Source organism: Nycticebus coucang, chromosome 7 (genome assembly GCF_027406575.1).
Source record: "Nycticebus coucang isolate mNycCou1 chromosome 7, mNycCou1.pri, whole genome shotgun sequence".
Taxonomy (NCBI): Eukaryota; Metazoa; Chordata; class Mammalia; order Primates; family Lorisidae; genus Nycticebus; species Nycticebus coucang.
Genome location: NC_069786.1, coordinates 80,110,808 through 80,131,119, shown reverse-complemented (window position 1 = coordinate 80,131,119; position 20,312 = coordinate 80,110,808). Strand labels below are relative to the sequence as shown.

General features: G+C 38.1%; 1 pseudogene; it reads left to right on the top strand.

The window, feature by feature from the left end:
* Nucleotides 1-11,482: 11,482 nt before the first annotated feature.
* Nucleotides 11,483-12,244, top strand: LOC128589736 (PRELI domain-containing protein 1, mitochondrial-like; annotated as a pseudogene).
* The last annotated feature ends 8,068 nt before the right edge of the window (nt 12,245-20,312 follow it).

The window sequence follows — 20,312 nt, the reverse complement described above, 5'->3', positions numbered from 1 at the left end:
TCAAAGGCTCCAAAGAAAACTGCTGACCCACCTCTTAGAAAAATATCTCAGGTCCCTTCAAAGTGTTACCACCCCTCCCCCTGCACATATTGCCCTGAGGTTACTACCAGTTTGCCCAAACTTGAACCTAGAGGATGCATATCCTCTGGGTCAAAGAAGTCTTTTTTGTCTCAAGAATGTCCCTATGCCTCAATCTGGATAGTAAGTGCTAGCTCAAACAAAATACTGATATATAACGAATTCAGCAAACATTAATATTTAAATACTCACAACTAATAAATGTGTCCAGTGATTTATGTTGAGACAATCCTTTGTCCATTGTAAAGTTTTATTTTTTTTTTTTTTGAGACACTATGTCTCCCTCAAATGAGTGCTCTGGCATCACAGCTCACAGCAACATCAAACTCTTGGGCTTAAGCAATTCTCTTGGCTCAGCCTCCTAAGTAGCTGGGATCACAGGCATCCGCTACAACACCGCGCTATTTTGGGGGGGTGCAGTTATCATTGTTGTTTAGCAGGCCCAGGCCAGACTTGAAAGCACCAGCTTCGGTGTATGTGGCTGGCACCCTACCCACTGAGCTATGGGAGCCACCCTATTGTAAAGTTTTAAATAAACTTTATTCTATATGGCTAAGAATAATTCATTTATTTGGCTTTATGTTTGGCTTAAAATATTTTCTTTTCAAGTATTCTTTAAGTATGATTAGAACCCAGATTCATTTAAAATACTTCTCGAGTTCACTTTAAATTCATGTGGTTTAAAAATCAAATAACCTAAATATAAAAAAAAAAACAGTATAGTTCCACAACACTGCATTCTTGAGTAAAGGATTTGAGTCTCTGTCTTATTGCTGTCAGTATTATACATATATATATACACACACACACACGCACAAATATATATTCTTAGACATTTATGTCTTCTGTGTTCTCACCCTCTGTTCCGGTTGCCATATAAGCTACTACTCTCAAACTTAGTAGTTTAGAATAACCATTTTATTATATCTCATAATCTTGTGAATGAGGAATTTACAAAAGACTTGGTACCCTGGTCAATTGGAAGACTAGGCTTATTGGAGCCCGTCTCCCACTATATGTAGTCTCAAGCCCTTTCCATGTCATCTCTCCCACAGAGTAACAGGTTATTTTTATATGAGAGATGAGGGCTTTCAGAAACCAAAGTGGAAGCTGCCAGTCCACTTCCAAGGTGTGATAGTGGTCCCCCGACAAAAAATAAAATAAAATAAAATAAAATACCAGGGAAAAAAGAAACAGACCTTGTGTCTGAAGAGGAGGAATGTGAAAAATCTGTAGCCATCTTTAGTCCATCATATTCTCTTCCCCGCGCCCCAGAATATTATATTTTGGCTACATAATTTGCTTTTGTACATTTTAAGTCAAAGTTGTAAGTGCACACTTAACCCAGAAGTGTATGCATTTGTACCAGTTAGGTGTAAACCCAAACCCTCCTCCCCCTTCCCACCTACTTAATTCTCATTGAGTTTTATTTCCAATATATGCACATAAGTGTTGAGATCAACTAGTTACAATTTAGTATTGAGTACATATGGTGTTTCTTTTTCCATTTTTTGTAACATTTCACTTAAAAGAAAGGTCTCCAGTTTCATCAAGATTGTTACAAAAGATATTAGACCATCATCTTTTTATGGCTGAGTTTGTACTCCATGGTATACATCTACCACATTTTATTCATCCACTAATGTATTGATGGGCACTTGGATTGTTTTCATATATTTACAATTGTGAATTATGCTGCTATAAGCATTCAAGTGCAAGTGTCTTTTTGATAATTTTTTTTTTTTTTTCTGTGAGTAAAAACCACTTCTAGGTAGAAGTGGTTTCGCTGGATCAATGTAGGTCTAATTTTAGTTCTTTAAGGTATTTCCATACTACTCTCCATAGAGGTTGTCCTAGTTTGCAGTCCTACCAGAAGTATAAAAGTGTTCCTTTCTCTCTGTATCCAGGCCAACACTTGTTAGTTTGGAGACTTTTTGATAAGAGCCATTCTCATTGGAGTTAGGTGTTACCTCATGGTGGTTTTGATTTGCATTTCCCTGATGATTAGAGATATTGAGCATTTCTCATGTGTTTGTTGGCCATTAGACTATCTTTATTTGAAAAGTTGCTGTTCATATCTTTTGTCCATTTCTTAATGAGGTTGTTTGATGTTTTCTTGCTGATTTGCTTGAGTTCATTGTAGAATATGGTTATCATCCCTTAATCAGATGTATTCAGATGTATACAGATGTATAGCATGCAAATATTTTCTCCCACTCTGTAGGTTATTTACTCTATGGTTTGTGTTCTTGGCTGTGCAGAAACTTTTTAATATGATCCAGTCCTATTTGCTTATTTTTGTTGCTGCTGTGATTGCTTTTGGGGTCTTCTCCATTAATTCTTTATTTAAAATAATAATGGCAAACACATTAACTAGCCTTACTAATTATTTAATAATGATAGTTAAAGTTTAATGGGTGTTTAGTACATGCCAGGCATCATTCGAAATGACTTACATGTATTAATTCATTTAGTCCTAGCAATCCTATGAAAAAGATAAAAATGAGGCACAAAAAAGTTAAGTAATTTACCCAAGGTTAGTAGCTAACAGACAAAGACAAGATTTGAAAAGTCTGACTCCAAATTCCGTACTCTTAATCATTACATTAAAAAAAAAATTCACAAAAAGAAGAGAAGCACAGAAAGAGGGAGACAGAGCAATATACATGTACAGTAGGGTACTTTGACACAAGTCAAGACAAAAGAAAAGATTCTGCAAGCTGCCAGGAGTAAGCGTCAGTTGACTTACAGGGGCAAATCCATCAGAGTGACCACAGACTTCACTAATGAAACTTTCCAAGCAAGAAGACAATGGTCATCTACCTTTAATCTACTTAAACAGAACAATTTCCAGCCCAGAATTCTGTACCCTGCTAAGCTAAGCTTCAAAATTGAGGGAGAAATCAAATCATTTACGGATATACAAACATTGACGAAATTCGCCACAACAAGACCAGTTCTACAGGAAATACTTCAACCTGTTCTGCACACTGACCACCACAATGGATCAGCAGCAAAGTAAGAACTCAGAAATTAAAGGACAGAACCAAACCTCCACACTGATGCAAAAGATAAAACTAAGCAATGGACTCTCACAAAATAAGATGAATAGACTACTACCACACTTATCAATTATCTCAATAAATGTTAATGGCTTGAATTCCCCACTGAAGAGACATAGATTGGCTGACTGGATTAAAAAACACAAGCCATCCATTTGCTGTCTGCAAGAAACACACCTGGCTTCAATACACAAATTAAAGCTCCGAGTCAAGACACTTTTTCAGGCAAATGGCATTCAGAAGAAAAGAGGAGTTGCAATCTTATTTTCAGATTCATGTGGATTTAAAGCAACTAAAGTCAAAAAAGACAAAGATGGTCACTTTACATTGGTCAAGGGAAAAATACAACAAGAAGACGTTTCAATTCTAAATATTCATGCACCCAATTTAAATGCTCCCAGATTCTTGAAACAGACCTTACTCAGTCTGAGCAATATGGTATCTGACAATACCATAATGACAGGGGACTTTAACACTCCTCTTACAGAGCTGGACAGATCCTCTAAACAGAAATTAAACAAGGATATAAGAGATTTAAATGAGACCCTAGAACAACTGTGCTTGATAGACGCATATAGAACACTCCATCCCAAAGATAAAGAATATACATTCTTCTCATCACCCCATGGAACATTCTCCAAAATTGATCATATCCTGGGACACAAAACAAATATCAACAGAATCAAAAGAATTGAAATTTTACCTTGTATCTTCTCAGACCATAAGGCACTAAAGGTGGAACTCAACTCTAACAAAAATACTCGACCCAACCCAAAGGCATGGAAACTAAACAATCTTCTGTTGAATAACAGATGGGTGAAGGAAGAAATAAAACAGGAAATCATTAACTTCCTTGAGCATAACAACAATGAAGACACAGGCTACCAAAACCTGTGGGATACTGCAAAAGCAGTTTTGAGAGGAAAATTCATCGCTTTAGATGCCTACATTCAAAAAACAGAAAGAGAGCGCATCTACAATCTCACAAGCCATCTTATGGAATTGGAAAAAGAAGAACAATCTAAGCCTAAACTCAGTAGAAGGAAAGAAATCCCCAAAATCAAATCAGAGATCAATGAAATTGAAAACAAAAGAATCATTCAGAAAATTAATGAAACAAGGGCGGCGCCTGTGGCTCAAAGGGGTAGGACGCTTGTCCCATATGCTGTAGGTGGCTGGTTCAGATCCAGCCCTGGCCAAAAAGAAAAGAAAATTAATGAAACAAGAAGTTGGTTTTTTGAAAAAATAAATAAAATAGATAAACCATTGGCCAGACGAATGAGAAATAGAAAAGTAAAATCTCTAGTAACCTCAATCAGAAATGATAAAGGGGAAATAACAACTGATCCCACAGAGATACAAGAGATCATCTCTGAATACTACCAGAAACTCTATGCCCAGAAATTTGACAATGTGAAGGAAATGGATCAATATTTAGAATCACACCCTCTCCCTAGACTTACCCGGGAAAAAATAGAGCTCCTGAACAGAACAATTTCAAGCACTGAGATCAAAGAAACAATAAAAAAGCTTCCAACCAAAAAATGCCCTGGTCCAGATGGCTTCACTCCACAATTCTATCAAACCTTCAAGGAAGAGCTTATTCCTGTACTACAGAAATTATTCCAAAAAATTGAGGAAGAAGGAATCCTCCCCAACACATTCTATGAAGCAAACATCACCCTGATACCAAAACCAGGAAAAGACTCAAACAAAAAGGAGAATTTCAGACCAATCTCACTCATGAATATAGATGCAAAAACTCTCAACAAAATCCTAGCCAATAGAGTACAGCTTATCATCAAAAAAGTCATACATCATGATCAAGTAGGCTTCATCCCAGGGATGCAAGGCTGGTTTAACATACGCAAGTCCATAAACGTTATCCACCATATTAACAGAGGCAAAAATAAAGATCACATGATCCTCTCAATAGATGCAGAGAAAGCGTTTGATAAAATCCAGCATCCTTTTCTAATTAGAACACTGAAGAGTATAGGCATAGGTGGCACATTTCTAAAACTCATTGAAGCTATCTATGACAAACCCACAGCTAATATTTTACTAAATGGAGTAAAACTGAAAGCTTTTCCTCTTAGAAATGGAACCAGACAAGGTTGTCCTCTGTCACCTTTACTATTCAACATAGTACTGGAAGTTCTAGCCAATACAATTAGGCAAGACAAGGAAATAAAGGGAATCCAAATGGGAGCAGAGGAGGTCAAACTCTCCCTCTTTGCTGACGACATGATCTTATACTTAGAGAACCCCAAAGACTCAACCACAAGACTCCTAGAAGTCATCAAAACATACAGTAATGTTTCAGGATATAAAATCCATGTCCACAAGTCAGTAGCCTTTGTATACGCCAATAACAGTCAAGATGAGAAGCTAATTAAGGACACAACTCCCTTCACCATAGTTTCAAAGAAAATGAAATACCTAGGAATATACCTAACGAAGGAGGTGAAGGACCTCTATAAAGAAAATTATGAAATCCTCAGAAAGGAAATAGCATAGGATATTAACAAATGGAAGAACATACCATGCTCATGGATGGGAAGAATCAACATTGTTAAAATGTCTATACTTCCCAAAGCAATCTACCTATTCAATGCCATTCCTATCAAAATACCAACGTCGTACTTTCAAGATTTGGAGAAAATGATTCTGCATTTTGTATGGAACCGGAAAAAACCTCGTATAGCTAAGGCAGTTCTTAGTAATAAAAATAAAGCTGGGGGCATCAGCATACCAGATTTTAGTCTGTACTACAAAGCCATAGTGCTCAAGACAGCATGGTACTGGCACAAAAACAGAGACATAGACACTTGGAATTGAATTGAAAACCAAGAAATGAAACTAACATCTTACAACCACCTAATCTTCAATAAACCAAACAAGAACATACCTTGGGGGAAAGACTCCCTATTCAATAAATGGTGTTGGGAGAACTAGGTGTCTACATGTAAAAGACTGAAACTGGACCCACATCTTTCCCCACTTACAAAAATTGATTCAAGATGGATAAAGGACTCAAATTTAAGGCATGAAACAATAAAAATCCTCCAAGAAAGCATAGGAAAAACACTGGAAGATATTGGCCTGGGGAAAGACTTCATGAAGAAGACTGCCATGGCAATTGCAACAACAACAAAAATAAACAAATGGGACTTCATTAAACTGAAAAGCTTCTGTACAGCTAAGGAGACAACAACCAAAGCAAAGAGACAACCTACACAATGGGAAAGGATATTTGCATATTTTCAATCAGACAAAAGCTTGATAACTAGGATCTAGAGAGAACTCAAATTAATCCACATGAAAAAAGCCAACAATCCCATACATCAATGGGCAAGAGACATGAATAGAACCTTCTCTAAAGATGACAGACGAATGGCTAACAAACATATGAAACATCCCTATATATTAGAGAAATGCAAATCAAAACAACCCTGAGATATCATCTAACCCCAGTGAGAATGGCCCACATCACAGAATCTCAAAACTGCAGATGGTGCCGTGGATGTGGAGAGAAGGGAACACTTTTACACTGCTGGTGGGACTGCAAACTAGTACAACCTTTCTGGAAGGAAGTATGGAGAAACCTCAAAGCACTCAAGCTAGACCTCCCATTTGATCCTGCAATCCCACTACTGGGCATCTACCCAGAAGGAAAGAAATCCTTTTATCATAAGGAACTTGTACTAGATTGTTTATTGCAGCACAATTTACAATCGCCAAAATGTGGAAAGAGCCTAAATGCCCACCAACCCAGGAATGGATTAACAAGCTGTGGTATATGTATACCATGGAATACTATTCAGCCATTAAAAAAAATGGAGACTTTACATCCTTCGTATTAACCTGGATGGAAGTGGAAGACATTATTCTTAGTAAAGCATCACAAGAATGGAGAAGCATGAATCCTATGTACTCAATTTTGATATGAGGACAATTAAGGTTATGGGGGGAGAGGAAAAGCAGAAAGAGGGACGGGGGTGGGGTGGGGCCTTGGTGTGTGTCACACTTTATGGGGGCAAAACATGATTGCAAGAGGGACCTTACGTAACAATTGCAATCAGTGTAACCTGGCTTATTGTACCCTCAATGAATCCCCAACAATAAAAAAAAAAAAAAAAAAAAGATCAAATGATGATAAGTAGCTGGGTTCATCTTTTGGTTCTCCATTCTGTTGCATAAACTAACGCTTTGTTTTTGTGCCAGTACCATGCTGTTTTGATCACTATAGATTGATAGTATAGCCTTTAGTCTGGTAACGTGATACCTCCTGATTTGTTCTTGTTTCTGAGTAATCTATTTGCTATTCGAGGTTTTTTTCTGATTCCATATAAAAAGAAGTACTATTTTTTCAAGTTCTTTAAAGTATTACAATGGTGCTTTTATAGGGATTGCATTAAATCTGTAATTGCTTTGAGTAGTATGGATATTTTAACAATGTTGATTCTTCCCAGCCATGAGCATGGTGTAAAATTCATATATTTCAAAAGTTAATCTTTGTTTTAAAAATCACAATGCAATAAACTTTATAGTTCTCTGGGTTTTGGGGGGGGGGGGTTGCTGTTTTTGGCCGGGGCCAGGTTTGTACCCGCCAACTCCAGTATATGGGGCTGGCGCCCTATTCACTGAGCCACAGACACTGCCCTTTTTATTATTCTTATCATATGGAAAAACACTGGAAATGGAAAACTAAGAAGGGTTGAGAAACTAAAAGGTGAATAGGTAAAAAAATTGGTAGGGGAAAAGTAGGAAGACACTAAGTAAATGAATCATCTTGAGTCTCAGAAAAAAAGATGAAAGCTGTGTGTTTTGTGTCTCCTCAATCTCCAGCACCTAGCATAGTAAGACAATAAATATTTGATAAATGTTTGACAAATGAATGATTAGGATTTTTAAAAAGTTGAGACCAGGTAACCAAAAAAAAAAAAAAAAAAACCCGAAGAGAAAGAGCTTTTAAAATTGCCAACAATCTATGAAGACATGACTAAGATATTTTGGAGGAAAGGCAAAATATTAACTAGTTTGATGTAAGCATTCCAAATTGTGTTTAAAATCAGCACACTGTACCCCATAAATGCATTAATGTATACATGATCTATGTGTTTATGACTAAAACAAAAAAAAAGTAAAAAGAAATAAAAAATAAAGTGACAAATACAAAAAAAAAGGATTGAGGGGATTTAAGTGCAAGCTTTCAAACTGCAAATTACTATATTTTCAGGCAAAAAACAGGTTATTTGAGGAACTTCAGCTCCTACATACAGTCCTATATTTTTCCATTCTAATAGCTAAAAAGTATAGATGGGAACAAAAACCATGGTTTTCCATGTGTGAAAACATAGAACTGTGCACAAATGCACAGACACAGACAAACGTACACAGTCATTCATTCTACCCTCTCTCTTGCTGAACTACAAGTGAGTGAATAGAGGGCCCTAAGACCAAAACTTCATTATATACCCTCCCCTCAAAAATCCATCCTGGTTTCAAATGCTAGCTATTTCAATGTTCCTCCGTGCATTCACAGTATCAAAATTTCAATGATAGTCTGTTAAGAAATAATGTATATTAAGCGAAGATTTGGTCAAGTAGATGAATTTGACCCTTTATCAAAGGCAATTTTGAGTACAATATAATATCGCCACTCACATTTATTGAACCCCATCCCTCATGAATTCAGGTCTGAGTCCTAAGAGCACATGAGTAGGAATGGAAGTAGAGGTGAGGCTGTCTTTAAAATCTGAAAGAAACTGATTTGAGGTAACAGTCTGAAAACACTTAAAAGCAGCACCTTGGTGTGCGTGATGTGCTCATTACTTATTTCCTCTCAGCTCTAAATCCACCTTCTTTACAATACTGAAACTAGGTTCTTCAGACTACACGTCTCCTTTTTAGCTAGTTTAATATTGGACTCTGCCAACTTAAAGTGCAACAAAAGCACTGCAAAATAAAAAAGGAAAAAGGGACCATTTCTTCTTTTAGAGGTCTGTTTTCAACATGTCTAGGAGTAAAATCAAAATTGAACAGGAAAATGACAACAGAAATAAAGAAAAGAGATGATCCCTTTAAAGGTCAAGAAAATAAAAATACCCAGGAATAAAGCCACATATTTATAGCCATCTGATCTTTGACAAAACCATCAAGAATATACACCGAGGAAAGGATATCCTCTTGAATAAATGGGAAACTGGATAACCTTATACAGAACACTGAAACTGGACACCTGTCTACCACCACATACAAAAATCAACTCAGGATGGAGTCACAATCCAGGGGTATCCAACCATTGGCCCATGGGGCACATGCAGATTATATAAGGACTGTTTTGCATATCTGTGGTGCCACATAATGTCAAAATTATATATGGACCTTTTTTTTTTCTTTTTTTGTCTATCAGCTTTCATTAGTGTTTGTGTATTTAATGTGTGGCCCAAGACAATGCGTCTTTTTCCAATGTGCAACAGAGAAGAAAAAAGGCTGGGCCCTCCTGAAAGACCCCAAACCATAAAATGCTAGAAGGAAATATAGAAACAACTCTTCAAGACATTAGTCTAGGCAAATATTTCATGGATAACACCTAAAAGCATAAGCAACAAAAACAAAAGCAGACCGATGGAACTATATTAAACAAAAAAGCTCTGCTCAGCAAAAGAAATAGTCCACAGAGGGAAGAAACAACCTCTTGAATGGAAGAAAATATTTGCAAACCATTTATCTGACAGTGGACTAATATCCAGAATATACGGGATACTCAAAAGTAAAAAAATAAAAGCAAAAACCAAACAAACAAAAAAATAATAATAATTCCATCAAAAAATTAGTGAAGGGGCAGCGCCTGTGGCTCAAGGAGTAGGGCACCGGCCCCAAATATTGGGGGTGGCGGGTTCAAGCCCGGCCCCAGCCAAAACTGCCGAAAAAACAAATTAACAAAGGACATGAGCAGATAGCTTTCAAAAGAGAACATACAAATCGCCAATAGGTATATGAAAAATGCTCATTAACACTAATAACTAGGGAAATGTAAATCAAAACCACAATGAGATATCTTACCCAAGTCATAATGGCTATTACTAAAAAGACAAAAAAATAACAGAAGTTGGCCAGGCCGTGGAGAAAAAGTAACTTTTATATACTGTTGGTGGGAATGTAAATTAGGATAGCCACATTGAAAAACAGCAAGATTTAGAACTTGCTGTTCTAAACTACCATACAGCAATTGCACTACTGTGGATTTATCCAAAGGAAAAGAAATCAATATATCAGAATCAATATATCACACACTCCCATGTTTACTGCAGCACTATTTACAATAGCAAAGTTATGTAATAACCTAAGTGTCCTTCAAGGGATGAATGGATAAAGAAAATGTGGTTTATAGGAATAATGAAATACTATCTAGCCATATAACCAAAATGAAATCATATCATTTGTAACAATCTGGAAAGAACCAGAGGTCATTATGTTAAGTAAAGAAACACAGGCACAAAAAGATGAATACACGTTCTCACTCATAAGCAGGAGCTAAAAAAGTTGATCACATGGAGCTAGGGAGTAGAAGGATAAATACCAGAGACTGAGCAAGATGGATGAGGAGAAAGGGATAAAGAGAGGCTGGTTAATAGGTACAAACACACAGTGAGAAAGAAGGAACGAGTTCTCATGTTTGATGAAGAGTACAGTGACTATAGTCAACACCAATGTATGGTATTTTCCACAACAGCTGAAAGGACTTGAAACATACTCAACACAGAGAAACGACAAATACTCGGGGGAAACGTGTCGCCTAAATCCCCTGAATTGATCATTACACAGTGTATGCATGTACCCCATAAACATGTACAAATATAACGTATAAAAAAAGATGAAAGTGAGAGAACGAAACAGTCAGGGAATAGAAAAAAGCAGGCTGCCAGATTTTTGAACAGAACGGAAAGAAAACAACAGAAAAGAAGCCATCATAAAGTTAAAAGGGCTTTCCTGAATCTTACCTTTTCTAGAAGTTCAGAAAAATGAATTTCACAGAAAAATGAGCAAGATCAAACTATTGAGATCAAAGCACAGACAACATTATCGTGATAAAAAAGAAGGAGCAGCCGAACAACTCAAATAACCAGAGGGCCCCGCCGCGGTGAGCGATCCTTCGGCCTGACTGCGCGTGCGCCGAGCCGGGCGCCCACAACCACCCCGGGCTCCCGACCCCTAATGCTGTGCAGGTGCTGAGCCCACCTGACCGCGACTATGGAGCTAGGGAGCAGAGCAGTGCATGAGACCAAGTGTTCACTACCTTATGGCAGCGGTACACGAATCTCTCTATAGCAAATATGCCTGGATGGAAGACTGTACACCAGGAGATGACCCCTGACCTCTTGTCAGTGACTCCTGCCCAAGACCCACAGTCTGCCTCGCTAGCCCAAGCCACTGTTCCCTGCCAGTGTTGCTCGCTCGGTGTACATCCTGGAGCATATGTGGACCCACAGAATCAGACCATGACCACCTTCACCTGGAGCAGCAATCACGCAGGCTGCTGGTGAAGGAACGCGGTGTTTACCAGGTGAACTCTGACAACAGCTGCTAGACCGAAATCCGTCGGGATGCCTGGGTCTCCTCTAGCATATTCGGCGTCTCCAGACCCAAATTTGGTCTCGTCTGGTGCAAAAAGCAACATGACCAAGACTACGAAAGGTTTGAATGCCATCTTGGCCAAGCTGCAGGGTGCGGCCTCTTCGAGAACATTTGAGACAGCCAAGGAAGCCAAGGAGAAGGCAAAGGAAACAGCCCTGGCGGCTACAGAAAAGGGCCGGGGACCCAGCAGCCAGCCTTCCACAACCACACCACAGCAGACTATGGGGCTCAGCTGCCTCTGCCCCCTCCCCATTGTCCTTATTATTAAAAATCCACTTCTAGCCCTATCCACTGCCTGGGTGGTGGGTTGGGTGTCCACTTTGGCATCTGCAGCACATCATGCACGGTTTCCATGTCTGAGCCAGGCCTGTTATCCCCATATTGGGCAGCTGAGGACAGAAGTGAGGAGATTTGCCCCTGTACACAGACCATATTTAGGTGAAGTGGCAATAAACACTTAGACTGTAGGCTGTGCTAGGTGGCTCACCCCTGTAATACACTCCGGGAGGCCGAGGCTGGTGTATTGCCTGAGCTCAGGAGTTCAAGACAGCGGAGCAAGAGCTAGATTGCATCTCTAAAAGAGCCGGGCCATGCTGGCCCGGGCCTGTAGACCCAGCCATTAGGGAGGCTGAGGCAAAAAGATCACTTGAGCCCAGAAGTTTGAGGTTGCTGCAAGAATATGAAGGCGACAGCACTCTACTGAGGGAGACAAACTGAGACTCTGTCTCAAAATAATAAAATAAAATAAACACTAGACTGTAAGTTCCATAAAGGCAGGGCTTTGTTTGTTATGTGTGCCAAGTCCCTAGAACAATAATTAGCACATAATAGGCACTCAGTACTTGTTGAACTCAATCAGCAAAGAGAAAAAGAGAGCAATATCCATATAGAAAATGAAAGCATGCTGGAAAGAAACGCCCCTGGAAAGAACAAAACTGCAACTTTCTATTTCAAACAGAAGTAGAAAATGTATACAACATAAAAGAAAATGATACAAACATAAAAGAAAGACAAAACTCAGAATTAGAAAAAAATTTAAATGAGGTAAGGAATCTAGTAAAGAATAAAAAATTAAAGAAAAAATTATTTTAAAATGAAGACCAACCAAAGACGACACAAGAATGAATAAATATAAGCCCTTTAAAGAAAGAGAGTACAAAAGAAAAAACGTTGGAAAACTGAATAAGAAAAAATACATAAAAACTATTTAACTCACTTCCTACCATATTCTTTTTCCTAATTTTCTCCCTTCTTACTTAAGTAGACAAGATTACATACTCCAAGAATGTCCAGGACATTACTTTGTTTTATAATTTATAAATAATAAAATGCATTTCCACTTCCAAACACTTCAGTGCTGTCCAAACACTGATGACCAAATAATCAAGCTGAAATACATTACTGATTTCTTTTTTTTGTTTGTTTGTTTGTTTTTGTAGAGACAGAGTCTCACTTTATGGCCCTCGGTAGAGTGCCATGGCATCCCTCAGCTCACAGCAACCTCCAACTCCTGGGCCTAAGCGATTCTCTTGCCTCAGCCTCCCAAGTAGCTGGGACTACAGGCGCCCGCCACAACACCCAGCTATTTTTTGGTTGCAGTTCAGCCAGGGCGGGGTTTGAACCCGCCACCCTTGGTATATGGGGCCGGCGCCTTACCGACTGAGCCACAGGCGCCGCTCCATTACTGATTTCTTTATGAAACTTTCTTTGAAAAGAAAAACTCAAACTGGGGACAAAGTATTTATTCGTCCAGATTCTCCTAGACATTCACATGCTTTTCATAAGAAAAATATTTATGGGCGGCACCTGTGGCTCAGTGAGTAGAACGCCGTCCCCATATACCGAGAGTGTCGGGTTCAAACCCGGCCCCAGCCAAACTGCAACAAAAAAATAGCTGGGCATTGTGGTGGGCACCTGTAGTCCCAGCTACTTGGGAGGCTGAGGCAAGAGAATCGCCTAAGACCATAGAGCTGGAGATTGCTGTGAGCTGTGATGCCACAGCACTCTACCGAGGGCAATAAAGTGAGACTCTGTCTCAAAAAAAAAAAAAGAAAAGAAAAATATTTATAAAAATATAATTTTTCCTAGTGCTACCCCATTACTCTCTAATTATTCAAATTTTATAGTAAATTAAGAATCCTTATTAATGTTAACAAACACCACTATTTACAAATCACAAAACAATTTAAAGATTAGTGCATGTATTATATAAATAGCATAGAAGAGAAATATTAATTAAAAAAATAAATTTGAAACTACATGCGAAAGCTTCTAGACTCAATATTGGATACAATATTAAAGGTTCAAGGTAAAAATTATTGGCTATTTTACTGTGTATATGAGAATATTGACTCTAAAACAGAATAACCAAGTCATATTCTAGTAAAATTACTAAATTTCAAATTTAAAAAATACTTTATGCATTTAGGCAAAACACATATGATGTTTAAGGAAAATTAACTCATCAGATGCTTTGATGGTAACATTATATGCTAGAAGAAAATGGAATTATATACGGAAATATGAACCAAGAATTTTACATACAGCAACAATGATATTTAAGTGGGCAAAAATTTATCCACACGTAATTCAAAAATAATTCAGTGTTCATGTTTTCATGACTACATCCTGAAGATGAGTTTCAACAACCAAAATGAATAGGAAGATATTCACATAAGCATAAGCATTAAATATATGGTAACTGTACAACTAAGAACAGATAAAGTTAAAATAGAGAATATAGTTTTCTAATGGCCAAATGCTTGATGAGGAAGTGGCAATGAGAATGAGAAGAGCAGATGCAAAAAAAAAACAAACAAGTTTTCAACCATTCTAAACAATTACATCAATGGCAAATAATATTAGCAGTTACTCTGAGACTGACATATATGTACCATGAGATAAACAATAATGGGACATTCCAATTCTGTTATTAACTATTGCTTTAAAAAACAGAATTCTAGAAGACACAACTGTAATACAGAATAAATTTAAGTTTGCAAAAGATAACTGGAGTTCTGAATTTGAATTCTGTTAAGTTCATCAAATGATTTATCACATATAGAAACCAGTTTGGCAGTAACATGCAACTCCAAACTCCCAGATTATGGTATTGAAAAAGCATTTTCCCTAAAAAGAGCACTAGGGTTTAATGAAGAAATGGCTGATTCTAGGCATGGGGCAGAAAATCTAACAAAATGTAAAAGAACAATTTGTGATAAATAATGAAGAAACTATGAAAAACTAATACAGTCAACTTAAAAGGACTCCGGAGCCAACTAGAACCAACCAAGAGGTTCCCAGAGATGTGGCAATTTGAGCTTCAATGTGTTTGTTTATTATAATGGACTGAAATCATCAAATACATTTAATTAGAAGAGTTCATAAAGAAATAGTTATTCGTTTCCTTCAGAGGATTTTAGAGAACCAATTCATTAATTTAAAAACTGGCAAGTAAGCTGCTTTTTCTCTATGAATTATACCATTTGATAATAAAATACCAGAGAAGAAAAAGTGTCAATTTATCAAAATATTTTATTAAACAAAAATAAAATTAGAATATCACATTTTTATAACCCATCATGAATTAATTAATCTTTGATGAAGGAACAAAACACTAGCTATTGTCTTCCCAAGATGGCGCACTAAATCTGATCAAGTCTCTGGATTTAGCTGCCACTTTGCAAGATACAGAGGACAAAAGAATGCAGAACTGGGCCAAGAATACACAATCTGCAAATCCTGAACGTGGGAAACGCCATACCTCAAAAATAACACTGATTTGTCAACAAATTATAAAGGGAAAAAAAAGAAGCAGGAAGAACCTGTACATTAAAAATACTTAAAAGACACTGATTTTCTTTTTTTTTTTTTTTTTTTTTGTAGAGACAGAGTGTCACTTTACTGCCCTTGGTAGAGTGCCGTGGCATCACACGGCTCACAGCAACCTCCAGCTCTTGGGCTTACATGATTCTCCTGCCTCAGCCTCCCGAGCAGCTGGGACTACAGGCGCCCGCCACAACGCCCGGCTATTTTTTTGTTGCAATTTGGCCAGGGCTGGGCTTGAACCTGCCACCCTCGGCATATGGGGCCGGCACCCTGCTCACTGAGCCACAGGCGCTGCCCCACTGATTTTCTTTTTAAGAGGCAAACTAAGCTAGTGTCTAGGAATGCACGTTTGGGCAATAAAATTTAAAATCAGAAATAAAACTTAAAATCAGAAAGACTCTGGCGATGAAAAAACAAGAAAAAAGCTATTAAAGTTTAAAGTAATATTTAATTTTGTGGGCAATGGTGCACACTGAGACAACATATAAATACTGTTTCTTGCTGGGGTGGTAGTTACAAAGTTGTTTACCTTATAATTTATTAAATTATAATTACCTTATAATTTATTAAACTATGCTTTCATTTTGTATTTTGGTTTCGTTTTTTGGCAAACCTGGGTCTCCCCGTTATCCAGGCTAAAGTGTAGTGGCTTCACCATACTTTGCAGCCTCAAACAATCCTCCTGCCTCAACTCCCTAGTAGCTGAGATTATAGATGTGTACCATCACATCCAGCTAATTTTTTGTATTTTATGAGAAATGAGTGGGGGGATGTCTAACCATGTTGCTCAGGCTGGCCTCAAGCAATCCTCCTCCTTCGGCCTCCCAAAATGCTAGAATTACAGGTGTGAGCCACAGCACTCAGGCCCTTTCTACTTTTTAAAAAGCAATTTCATTATAAAACAAAAACGGGGCCAGGCATAGTGGCTAAAATTGTTTTTAAAGAAATAAATGGCAAATCTCCTGGACACTGTGGTCAGTTACATAGTGTGAGACTGTAGCCTCAATGTAACTTCAAGTGCCATTAACTTATGTTTAAAGAAGCTTTCTTAGAGTCCATATGAAGGGATGTTCCTTTAAGACCCTCTGAGCTGATTAGCAAACTAGTCAAATGGGAGGCAGACTCTGCAAACAGAGTCTGGCTGTCTGTGGAATGTCCTGGAAAGGACCTTGGAAGCAGAAAACAAGATAAGTTGGTGAACATTTCAGTTACATGATGCACCAGTTTTCTCAAACAGCTGAATAAGTTTTTGTGGTCACTCTGCGTGGCTTCTTTGTACTCTTATCATATTAACCATTGGCTGCCAATTAGTATTATTATTAGAATGTCTACGTGCAGAGCTTAAGATTGTTAAGAGTATATAGGCTTGTAAGAAATAAACTGAGATCACTGTATGCTGGAGCCAGCAACAGCCTCCCCCTTTCAAACGTTTCAGTGCAGATTTCTTCCTCTGTGGCTCTGAATCACGCAACAGGAGATAAACAATAAAAATTTAGAATAGTACCACCTTGGTGAAGTTATGAGGGGAACCATTGGTCTAGAGCAGTGGTTCTCAACCTTCCTAATGCCGTGACCCTTTAATATAGTTCTTCATGTTGTGGTGACCCCCAACCATAAAATCGCAACAAAAATAATTTTATGGTTGGGGGTCACCACAACACGAGGAACTGTATGAAAGGGAAGCAGCATTAGGAAGGTTGAGAACCACTGGTCTAGAGCATGTTGATACAGCCTATCCCTAAAGCATAAGTCATTTCACCTTGATCCTCCTACCACTAAAGACGATAAAGCATTTGGTAGGCTTCTGGATTTTAGAAACAACACAAAATATAGATGGGAGAACTTCAACACAATTTTCAGGTGACTTAGATTTTAGTGGGGCCCAGACTGAGGAGGCTCAGCAGGAAGTTTGGGCTGTAGTATTCATATAAATAACCCTGCCACTTAGGCCACATCACCTGACAAAACTCATGATGGTAGAGCTATCCTTGGTAGATAAGTATGGTACATGGAATCTCTGGCAAGCCCTGATTGCAGAAATCACAACATAAACCTTTCCACAGCAGATAGTCACTGTTTAAAGAGTAGAAGATCCTGGCACGTTGCAGCTCCTTAACTGTCATCAGAGCCACCCATAAACCGGATGTTATCACATACACCATGCCATGACCAGACCAACATAACCATGGCACATGCATTATGGAGCCCAAGCAGCTCGTGAGGCTCCAAACTTCAAAGGTAGTCCATATCAATAACATCCAAGACATTAGCACCTCTCCCTCAGCTTTATGGATTCAGTGGGTGGTTAACCACCATCAACTGATAAAGGAAAAATACCCAGGCTTGGTTTCTAGATTAATAAGCTTGATATTTGTACTAAAATAATTGCTGCCACTTTAGCTAGACTCAGAGTAGGCCTATAAGACAGTGACAGAAGAAAATCTACCCAGTGGGATGAGCTTCAAGGATTAACTTGGTCAGCACTTTGGTCTAGTGATAGGAAGTCAAATTAAAAATTCACCACAGTACCATGCTGTCTTGACCACTATGGCTTTGTAGTACAGACTAAAATCTGGTATGCTGATGCCCCCAGCTTTATTTTTATTACTAAGAACTGCCTTAGCTATACGGGGTTTTTTCTGGTTCCGTACAAAATGCAGAATCATTTTTTCCAAATCTTGAAAATACGATGTTGCTATTTTGATAGGAATGGCATTGAATAGGTAGATTGCTTTGGGAAGTATAGACATTTTAACAATGTTGATTCTTTCCATCCATGAGCATGGTATGTTCTTCCATTTGTTAATATCCTCTGCTATTTCCTTTCTGAGGATTTCATAATTTTCTTTATAGAGGTCCTTCACCTCCTTCGTTACGTATATTCCTAGGTATTTCATTTTCTTTGAAACTATGGTGAAGGGAGTTGTGTCCTTAATTAGCTTCTCATCTTGACTGTTATTGGCGTATACAAAGGCTACTGACTTGTGGACATGGATTTTATATCCTGAAACATTACTGTATGTTTTGATGACTTCTAGGAGTCTTGTGGTTGAGTCTTTGGGATTCTCTAAGTATAGGATCATGTCGTCAGCAAAGAGGGAGAGTTTGACCTCCTCTGCTCCCATTTGGATTCCCTTTATTTCCTTGTCTTGCCTAATTGTATTGGCTAGAACTTCCAGCACTATGTTGAATAGTAAAGGTGACAGACGACAACCTTGTCTGGTTCCATTTCTAAGAGGAAAAGCTTTCAGTTTTACTCCATTTAGTAAAATATTAGCTGTGGGTTTGTCATAGATGGCTTCAATGAGTTTTAGAAATGTGCCACCTATGCCTATACTCTTCAGTGTTCTAATTAGAAAAGGATGCTGGATTTTATCAAATGCTTTTCTGCATCTATTGAGAGGATCATATCATCTTTATTTTTGCCTCTGTTAATATGGTGGGTATATGTTTATGGACTTGCGTATGTTAAACCAGCCTTGCATCCCTGGGATGAAACCTACTTGATCATGATGTATGACTTTTTTGATGATAAGCTGTAATCTATTGGCTAGGATTTTGTTGAGAATTTTTACATCTATATTCATGAGTGAGATTGGTCTGAAATTCTCCTTTTTGGTTCGGTCTTTTCCTGGTTTTGGTATCACGGTGATGTTTGCTTCATAGAATGTGTTGGGAAAGATTCCTTCTTCCTCGAAGAAATGAAACTAACATCTTACAACCACCTAATCTTCGATAAACCAAACAAGAACATACCTTGGAGGAAAGACTCCCTATTCAATAAATGGTGGTGGGAGAACTGGATATCTACATGTAAAAGACTGAAACTGGACCCACACTTCTCCCCACTCACAAAAATTGATTCAAGATGGATAAAGGACTTAAATTTAAGGCATGAAACAATAAAAATCCTCCAAAAAAGCATAGGAAAAACACTGGAAGATACTGGCCTGGGGAAAGACTTCATGAAGAAGACTGCCATGGCAATTGCAACAACAACAAAAATAAACAAATGGGACTTCATTAAACTGAAAAGCTTCTGTACAGCTAAGGAGACAACAACCAAAGCAAAGAGACAACCTACACAATGGGAAAGGATATTTGCATATTTTCAATCAGACAAAAGCTTGATAACTAGGATCTAGAGAGAACTCAAATTAATCCACATGAAAAAAGCCAACAATTCCACATATCAATGGGCAAGAGACATGAATAGAACCTTCTCTAAAGATGACAGACGAATGGCTAACAAACACATGAAAAAATGTTCATCATCCCTATATATTAGAGAAATGCAAATCAAAACCACCCTGAGATATCATCTAACCCCAGTGAGAATGGCCCACATCACAAAATCTCAAAACTGCAGATGCTGGCGTGGATGTGGAGAGAAGGGAACACTTTTACACTGCTGGTGGGACTGCAAACTAGTACAACCTTTCTGGAAGGAAATATGGAGAAACCTCAAAGCACTCAAGCTAGACCTCCCATTTGATCCTGCAATCCCATTACTGGGCATCTACCCAGAAGGAAAAAAATCCTTTTATCATAAGGACACTTGTACTAGACTGTTTATTGCAGCTCAATTGACAATCGCCAAAATGTGGAAACAGCCTAAATGCCCACCAACCCAGGAATGGATTAACAAGCTGTGGTATATGTATACCATGGAATACTATTCAGCCATTAAAAAAAATGGAG